Source organism: Spodoptera frugiperda, chromosome 25 (assembly GCF_023101765.2).
Source record: "Spodoptera frugiperda isolate SF20-4 chromosome 25, AGI-APGP_CSIRO_Sfru_2.0, whole genome shotgun sequence".
Lineage (NCBI taxonomy): Eukaryota > Metazoa > Arthropoda > Insecta > Lepidoptera > Noctuidae > Spodoptera > Spodoptera frugiperda.
The window spans coordinates 12,209,223-12,217,145 of record NC_064236.1 but is presented as its reverse complement, the minus strand read 5'-3'; the positions used below and the strand labels follow the sequence as shown (position 1 = coordinate 12,217,145).

Sequence of the window (7,923 nt, the reverse complement as noted above, 5' to 3'; positions counted from 1 at the left end):
TGAAATATGTTCCCCGGTAAGTTTGTTAAAAAATTTAGATCGCTCAGGCAGTTGAGTTTCGTTATATTTTTCCCACGTATCTATGTAGTCATAACAGTACACACCTTTTCTACGAACTAATTGAAATAAGTTTTCATCAGGAAAATACAATTGCAAGTGATGAAAATCGTTTGAATGTAAAGTTTTTGCTAATTTATCTAAACTAGTACTCAAAAAGTTAAATGAATCTATAAATTTTAACTGTGCGGTATTTGTTTTATCAATCGGTATGAACTTAGTAAACGATATATATTTTTCTTTTGATTTAGGAATTAAATTGATTCTACCAAGGATACCAGATAATTCTTTAATAAATAAATGAGAATCATATCCAGAGAGATTATGAAAAATTATTGGTATAAATTGACATTTTTTAAAATTTAAATTGCAGTTATTATGTGCGGGACCTCTATATTTACCGGTGAAATGATCATGGTCCTTTACAATTTTATCGTTTTTAACAAATTGAGTTTTACATATGTGACATGTTGTAGCTTCATTATGAGCAGTTAACTCCTCAGGGGTAAGAGGTAACATAGGCCTGTCTTCTTGTAAAATGTTATGAAGCCTTTTGACATCATTTACTATTGTTTCAACAAATGTTTGGCCACAATTTGGGCCTCTATAACTTACAAAATCATTCAGTTCGGGTTTAGCCTTGCAGCAAATATAGTAAGCAAATGAGGATGCTTTATGTGCTTGTACACTTTCAGTAAAAATGGATTTATTTTTGTCCGAGTATTCACATAATAAACTTTCAAAATCACCATATATCACAATAGGTATTCTTTGAGTTCTTTCAAAGTTCACAAAATGTAATTTGCTATGTTCTTCAGGTAAAATGGTTTGTATTCTACCACAGTTGTGATTCATCAATTTATTTATTTGGTCAAAGTATAAAAAACATTCATCGCATAAAAATACTTTAGACTTGTGTTTAGTTAATTGACGATGCAAAAGGCGACTAAAGTCTTTTATTAAACAAAAATGTGCTTTTCCATTTTTAAATATGTATAACAGATTAGCATGGATAAGCTTACGTTTACATGTCAAATATAAAGGGCCTGTTACATGATTATTAGAGTCCAGACCATAAACATTCACACTTATAAATGGATTATTCATCTCAAATATTTTTATGTCATTAAAATTCGGAGGAAATGATAAATTATTTATATTAAATAGTTTCGTATAATGCGGATAAGATTTTGTACGATTAGGATTTTGTGTAGTTGGATACATATGAGCTGAAAGACTCCACAAAAAACAATAATTGTCATTGTTATGTATGTTTAAACAAGATTTTGTATTTCTTATGACGGCAGGTAACTTTAAGTAAGTTCCAGCTCTTAGAGGATTGTACTTATTTATATTTACTTCCAAATGACTTATAAAATTTATTGTCCAACCTGAGTCTGAAAGTTCAAACTCGGAACATTTTGATATTAATTTCTCAGAACATTTCAGGTAAATATCGGCAATATCAGTGTTTTGCACTATAATATTAAATTTTGTGTTAAATGATTTCATGGATATTTCATCATTTTTAGGCAAAATGTAAGAAATAAATAGTTCAAAATTTACTTTAATTGCTTTATGTTTTTTAATGGATTTTTTTATGATATTATACACAGTGTTTGAAATTTGACTTAAAAACGTTTCGGGAATTATAGTGAAAACAATCGGATTTATTTTATAACTTATAATTCTTTTTTTAAATGCTGAAGCAATAACTTGAACATTGTCAATTTCAGAATTCGACAAGCGATTTGATTTATGAATATTAGATCTATTGTGAGATGACAATTTTGAAACATAAATCTTACAGCTTTTACAAAAAAACATTTTTAAGTAGGTATACCTTTTCAGCTAGATTTTTAAATTAATATATAAGTTATTGAATACTAGTTCCAATTTATGATACAAAACATTAACCCGTATTATATATTTCATATATTTTATCTTATATGTTTTATAATATATTATGTTTTATCAATCTCATTTGTAAATTTAATCAATTTTTAATTTCTCATGTGTAAAATGTCTGTAAAAGAATACATATAGATGCAATTATCTTATATGTTTTATATTATATTATGTTTTATCAATCTCATTTGTATATTTCATCAATTTTTAATTTCTCATGTGTAAAATGTCTGTAAAAGAATACATATAGATGCAATTATCTTATATGTTTTATATTATATTATGTTTTATCAATCTCATTTGTAAATTTCATCAATTTTTAATTTCTCTTGCGTTAAATGGCTGTAAGAGAATACACATAATATATGCAATTTGAATTTTAAATGTATCATAAAACAAAGTTAATCTTATTTAAAGTCTCAATTGTAATTTTTAATCAATTTATTGTTTCATTTGTGCAGTTAATCAATTTCTCATGTATATTTTTATTTATTTCTCATGTGTAAAATGTCTGTAAAAGAATACATATAGATGCAATTAGAAGGAATAAAATGTAATTGTTATTTGTAAAGCCTGCAAGGTTTATTTTATATCGATGAACAATAATAAAAGACTTATGGCACATACGTAATAATAAGATACAATAAAATATTTGCTATAAAGTTAAATGGGTATTATAAACCTAAGATGGGGATTACATGAATCTAAAAAAAGTAAAAAAAAAATAGTAGGATAGCTAGGCTATGATATGCTAATTATTGGGATTAGGGTACAGTACCGGGCGAATATCCCTCATTTCTTTTCGACCAGCATTAACTAGACCGGTTAATGCAGCCCAAGTACCAGTGTTCTGGTCAGTAGCAAGCTTCAAAGTTACGAGAGCTTGCTTCCAGCGCTCGTTGTATGACAGCCGCTCAGCCTCGCGAGTGTTGTACACTCTCAGTTCGAAGAAGTATTGCCCTGTTTTCGTCGGGTCTGATTGGTAGCTGTAACCCGAAGCTACGCGCTGAGAGAAAGCACTTCTTAAAGTCGCCGCTCGAATCGGTTGTTGCGATTCATCCTGGAAAACAATAAAACTACAATTTAACATCTACCTAGCAGCATTTAGGTTAAATTCAAGGTGTGTATCACCACTTACACTTTCCTACCTTATTTTGTCTATGGAAATATATCCTAGGCTGTGAAAGGCGTGGGTTATCGATAGATTAAGTAAACAGAAGTTAAAATTGAATACCTGTTTAAAGTATAGTATATAGTTTAGAAGTGTACTTAGTTTAAAGTATAGCATAAGCTTACCTCAGAGTCAGGAAAAACAGCAATTTTCTTTCGTTTGATAGCTGGTGGAGTAGTATCCTCGGCAATCTTTATCGTATCGCTGTCGGAATCTGATTCCCCAGCAAATGGATTTTTCACCGGCAGAACTTTTTTCTTTTGGGACTTTTTAGCCCGCTTCACTGGTTCAGCTTTCTTTTAGAACTGCTATTAGCGGCAGTTGAAGGTTGTGGCGAATCCTCTTCATACAACCAAAACGGATTGTCAATCTGAGCCCTGAAAAGTAATTGATATAATATTATCACACCTGTATACAGTGATGCATGTATAAAGGGAAATCAAAAGTTTACTTCACTTTCATGTCACTACGATTGAGACAGATTTCAAAGTTTAAATAAAAAAAAACCGACACGAAGGCTTCCGTACCATTATCTATAGGAAACGTCAAAAAAAAAACATCTTTTGTATGGAAGAAACAGAACCCTAAAAAATCTAATTATAGGATATATTGAACCTATGAATTGACCTAGCATGATTTGGAAATCGAAGCCAAAACTTCTCGCTCAGTAGATGTACTTGCGAGCACTGGTCAAATGAGTAATGATAAAAATGTTAATAAATATTGAATTATTGTAGGCGGTCGGTGGAAAATAGCTAAGATTTTATGACTGCGACTTTTAGAAAATATAGATAAGTATAATAAATAAGTACTTACATACTTTACTGTTGTAGAATTCCGACACAAAAAAAAACGCAGGAAAAACTCGTGACACTAACGAACACAGCCCAAGTTAAATATGTAAACTTACGAGTAAGAAAGTAAAGTAAAGCAAATTCATCGAGAGCATACTTTTATAAACTTTAAAAATAAAGCCGTGTTCATATACAAACTCCTTGCAACAAATTATAGCAAAAAAAAATTACAATAAATAAATGTTTATGATATTTGGTCTCTATGACAGTAGTACTTAGAGCATACTTTTAACTGAACAAATTCCTTTTACTAGTATCAGGTATGAATGCATCCTAATGATACAGATATGGAATATGTCTGCTCATCATAACGACCATAATAGCTTTTCACCAAGCAATTCGAGATGAAAATCGTAAAAGGAATTAGAGCTCAATTAACGGCGGTCATAACAAGAAACTTTCTTATAACCAATTATATGAGACCTCATATTATGTATGCACGAACTAATACGCTTTTTTAATAGTATACTAACATTAGTACAAGAGTGTTTACACTGAAAATGCGACCTTATTGCGTAGTCATAAGGTGGTTATTCCTTTTAAGAATTTTTAGACTTAGGCCTCTTCTATTGCGATGAGTTGATTTAAAATAAAACCAAATTGTGTACACAATACCTAGGAAATATTTTTATTAAACATGTTTAAAGTAACACCATATTCCTAATTTATTTTTAAAGCTAGCATACATAGGTATGGTATAGTAAGTATATCAACTACATAATTTTAGCTACTGTTGTTATACAGCGGGACACTGCTAATATAATAATGATAGTATAATAACAATTATTTTATTAATGTAAATAATTTTATATATTTATTTTTCTTTAATTATAGTGACGTATTTTAAGTTTGCAAATATAAAAACACATCTTTATTCGACAGTAAAATATTTAGCATCAAAAGAAATACATAGAAAAAGTAAAAAAAAATTATAACAGTATAATAATTATGATTATACATATAAACAAAGATAATTTAAACTTAACTGAAAAAGAATGTTACACAGTCATGAGAGTGTGAATATAAATATAAAAAAAAATTATTGCATGTTTTCATGAATTTTTCCAATTATATTTTCTAAAGCGAAGTATATATCATCACAACTATTTTTTATTATGTATTGCACACATTTGTCCGCACTGCACTCGCAAGCCTTTTCAGGCTGGTTATCACCCTCATATATTTCAATTTTAATCGTCCTTGATGACGCCGATATATTTTGAGCCCTGGTTTTAGTATAAGAGTATACTTGAACTCGCTGGCGCTTTTGTGGAGCTGATGATGTTCCACCTTTTCTCTTCAAATTGAGTTTAGATGACTCGCCTGCATTTGGTTCCTTTGGCGGGTATGGGACAAAATTAAAAAGGTCTTCAGAGTCCTGGAACAAAAAAAACTAAATATAGCCGTAATAAACAATGAAATATTTTTAATAAAAATCAGAAAAAAAAAATACTCACCGACATCTTATGTGATTATCCCAAACAAACACTCGCAGTAATTGTTACCAATTAAATACAGACACTTTTTTAATTTATTGCACTCGTGTATATTAACAAGTTCTAAAACTCTAATGATACAAATTAAACTCTATGTTCGGAATCCTAGAGTTCAATTTGATAATATGTAGCACGTATAATGAGCACACATCTTTTTTCTTTCCTAATTTAGAAAACGGCGCCACAGTGTCGCGGATACCTGAGATGCAATTCTAAATAGGAAGTTGTATGTACCATTGTATGAACCTATGTTTCCCGCGGTTTCACCCGCTCCCGCGGGAACTACTTCCCGCACTCGGATAAAAAGTATCCTATCACCCTAGTCAGCTCATACTCTGTCAGTACCTATACCAAATTTCATCAAAATCCGTTCAGTAGTTTCAACGTGATTGACGGACAAACATCCAAATATCCAAACAAACTTTCACATATTTTATAATATTAGTGTGATGTTAACTTGTAAAAAGGAAAGGATTTCATACAGTGTTATTACATCGGACATAAGCATAGCGGTCTACTCCTTCGGGGAATACAACTGAGATGCAATGTTTTGTTATAACAGATGCATGATAATAAACGTGCTCACAAGTGTTATTAAATGCAAGTGTAATGAGTTTAGATTTAGACGATCAATCTCTTACATATTATAATGCAACAGATGCAAAACAAGCTACAGTGCATTACATCATGATACTAGGGAGTCGGATTCCCGTTGAATGCAGTTGCGAATCGAGCGCAATACCTATTCGACTGCATTGTTATTGAATACGATATTCACATTACGATCTGCATAAGCGGTATAATTGGGGGCTTCTGCATCGCGCAGCTCGAGCGCCGCGAGAGCAAGTGATGCAGAACCCCCAATTATACCCTACTAACTAGTTTAGAACCTCAAAACTTTACCTACCTCCTAAAATAATCTTCTTGTTTGAAACTTTTTTTTCTTATTACTACCGATCCAAAGATTTTGGTATAAGATCGGTTATTGAAATTAAGTCTCAGTCCATGCTGCATCTTGACTTCAGGGCTACGTAATGTTCAATTGGCAGCCTTTAGAATTAATAAAATAAACATATTACACGAAACATAAATATTACAGACAGGCTCACTTAAAGTGCCTTTATTAGCTTAGTTACTAATCTTATAGGTGTGTGCACACACCTATAAGATTTAATTTTTATGTCACCAAATCAATGTACGCATTGAAACAGTTGGAAAACCTTGAGTAGTTAAGTGTTACCGAAGAGCCACTAATTGTATTACAGTGTGTACAGTGCGGGAAGCGTTGAGCATAGCGCGCTCCACATAACGCCATCTATCATCGCACCAGTGCACTACAAGTTCCATGCGTTTATCTGGTACCGGTGGGATGTGTTAAATGCAACGACCGACAAACCCGACTCGCGTCAATATTGACACAAAGTCCCATAATTTCGACCGCCATGCACACAATAGATTTATAAGATAAACACAGAGTAAAATGTCTGTAAATAGGATTGACAACATTTTAATATATGGTCTTGTATTTGCTTTGGGTTGGTTCGGCTCTCTGTTATGCCTACATGCGTTAATGCTGTAGCGTGAAATCATTGTTTTTTGTAGACGCTTTGGAGATTAAATATGAATAAAAGGACAAAGCGCCGTGAACATATTGTGTTTTTTTTTTCGCTAACCAAAGTTGACTTAGTAAGCCTGTGGGATTTTGCCATTGCGACATTTCATGCCGGTTAAGTACTTTAACGGGTGTAAATTTAAATAAAGGTTTCTTTTAACTTTTGAGCTACATTTTATGTGTTGTAATGTTTGGGTAGCATTAATACCTCAATAATTAAATATATTCTATCGTCACTAGGTACTGTGTTTACTAGACAGGTATATAAATAAATATGTAACTACAAAACAGTAACATCAAGTAGTCAGTGGATTGCGTAAAATATGAAATCATGTGTTATTGAGATCCGATGTTATTGAGAGTTTCCTTCTAACTGACTGCTTAACCCCGAATTATGCTACACTACTATAACTTTTATTGTTTATCTAATAAAAACAACATAATTACAGTACCTACTTACAAACAAATTAACACAGAATTATTTTATAGTTCTATAAAATACAAATTACGTTCTAATTGTACCTTGTCTTTACCTTGTCTTTCAGAATTATTTATTTAAAAAAAACTAAGTTTCCATGAAGAAGAATCGCTTAAATAGATAACTTATAACCACGTAAACAGGTATATAGCAATATATACTTATTATATGACATGTATTTACTCATCTCATTGTAATAGTATCTGCAATTATTATTTATCGGGATTGTGGAAACGTACGCATCCTTAACGCATCCGGTGGGATTATAGTACAGCGTTAATATTCCGTAAAAGATTACCTGCTTTCATCTCAGTTTGTCAATAGTAATCTGTAAACACAAACTGTTA

General features: G+C 31.4%; 1 long non-coding RNA gene across 1 annotated transcript; it reads right to left on the bottom strand.

The window, feature by feature from the left end:
• Positions 1-2,073: 2,073 nt before the first annotated feature.
• On the bottom strand, positions 2,074-6,356 carry LOC126912374 (uncharacterized). The gene is made up of 3 exons (XR_007707067.1): positions 3,953-6,356; positions 3,262-3,513; positions 2,074-3,025 (listed from the first exon to the last, which is right to left on the bottom strand). It is a non-coding gene; the product is annotated as an uncharacterized LOC126912374 (long non-coding RNA).
• Between the last annotated feature and the right edge of the window lie 1,567 nt (positions 6,357-7,923).